The sequence below is a fragment of the Pan paniscus genome, chromosome 2, assembly GCF_029289425.2.
Source record: "Pan paniscus chromosome 2, NHGRI_mPanPan1-v2.0_pri, whole genome shotgun sequence".
Taxonomy (NCBI): Eukaryota; Metazoa; Chordata; class Mammalia; order Primates; family Hominidae; genus Pan; species Pan paniscus.
The window spans coordinates 100,066,554-100,068,834 of record NC_085926.1 but is presented as its reverse complement, the minus strand read 5'-3'; positions in this window follow the sequence as shown (position 1 = coordinate 100,068,834).

Below are 2,281 nucleotides of genomic sequence, written 5' to 3'. Positions count from 1 at the left end.
ATGATCTATGACGTATCCTTTCTTTTGTGCATGTGATGTGTGTGTATGCATGCACATCCATAGGTATAATACGTTAACACTCAGATGATGTTATGTACTGAATGTTTGTGTCCCTGCAAAATGTGTATGTTGAAGCACTAACTGCCCCCACCCCCACCATGTGATGGTGTTTAGAGATGTCTTTGGAAGATAATTAGGGTAAGATGAGGTCATGAGGTTTCAGCCCTCATGATGGGACAATGGGACTAGTGCTTTTATAAGAAGAGATATCAGAAAGCTCTCTCTGTCTCTCCATGCATGCGCATGTGTGAAGAAGAGGTCATGTCAGCATACAGCAAGATGGCAGCCACCTAGAAACCAAGAGAAGAGGCCTCAAGATAAAACCTACCTTGCCAACACCTGGACTTCCCATCCATTGGTCTATGAGAAATATATTTCTGTTGTTTAAACCACCAGTCTGTGTATTTTGTTGTGGCAGTCCTAGCTGACTAAGACAGATTATTTCTGATTCCCAAAGAGGATCAGTTAGTATTTCTGTGGCCCCATCTCTACATAGCAACAATATCAACTTTAGCATAATTAACTTGTCCTTCTGAGTCATTTTTATGCCAATATATAGATATCAGTAGGACCAACAGTGTCAAAAAACACATTATACTTCAAAATGTTTTTATTAATTATATTCAACAGCTCTAGTATCACATTCTCTCACTGAATACAGGCCTTAGGAGAATGAACTTTCTTATTTCTCTAATTAATTTTCTTGAGAAAGCCCACTTATGCCACTTTTGCCCTTTTTGTCTTCAAAGATTGAGGTGGAGTCAGTTAGCTAAACAAATAATGCCCATATGTGTCCCATGAGTAAAGAGGAGGAGACAGGCTATGAAACCCCAGCATCTTAATAGTTTTCTTATTAAGCAAATTATTTTATATTTTTAGATTTATTTTTATATGAACTACCCGTTTGTATCTCATACGCTAGATACACTTAATGATTGTCATCTATTTAATAAATTCTTAAGGTACAATGGGCCTACCTCACAGATATTGCAGGTTCTGTTCCAGGTCATCAAAGTAAAGCAAATATCACAATGAAGTGAGTCACACACTTTTTTTTATTTTGGAGTGCATATAAAAGTTATGTGTACACTATACTGTAGTCTATTAAGCATTCAATAGCATTATGTCTAAAAAATGTACATAATTTAAAATAAGTTATTACTTTAAAAAATTGTAGACACACACACACAAAGTGAGCATATGCTTTCAAAAAAATGGCATCAATTTTCAATTTGTAAAAATACACAATAAAGTGAAGCACAATAAAACCGGTATGGCTGTATATCTTTCCCAACTTCAAAATATTTACTGTGATAACAAGCCTTGTCACCTGGAACTCTCCTACCTTGAAATTATTGTCAACATTCAAATATGTCAATCCGTTAGTGACAACCTAAGACCTCAAGGCTTTGAAAGGGTCTTTGAAAAAAAAAAAAAAAGTCCACAGTCCAAAGTCTCATCTGAGACAAGTCAAGTCCCTTCTGCCTACGAGCCTGTAAAATCAAAAACAAGTTAGTTACTTCCAAGATACAAAGGCATTGGGTAATACACCCATTCCAAAAGGGAGAAGTCAGCCAAAACAAACGGGCTACAGGCCCTGTGAAAATTTCACTAAACTATAATAAGGAGTTCTTATTTATTTACTTGCCCAGGGGCTTGACGGGAATTATTGCACCCTAATAGGACTCAATGATAAAAATTATTTTGTTTTCCACATCAGAAATTTTATGTAACAGACAGTAGTATAAAGCCTGGATTTTTGGAATCAGACCTAGGTTCAAAGTTCAACTTCAACACTCTATATTACAGAGCTTCCCACTATCGATCTTCCTCTAACTGTTAATACAATTTTAGCTCAGGTTGGTGAAAAACATTGATCCTTTGGTTGAGTTCCCCAAGAGTAGCCTCACTGAAATAATCTAGCAACAGTAATTTTATTCAAAGACAGGTTCTTAATACAAAAAGACCCAGAGTACCTAAAATTAAACTAACTTCTCCTTTTAGAGTAATCAAGCTTTGAAGAGAGAAGCAATAGATTCTTTATTATTATTATGAACACTCAAGGAATATTTATAACATAGTGGAATCAAGTTGAGTCACCAAATTTACTGCTTGCTTAGATATGTCTAAAAATTACAGGAAATTGAAAAAGCAATACCCTTGTCGAGTTCATAAAAGCCAACCAAAAAACTACCAATTGAAAATGTAGTGAAAATTAACA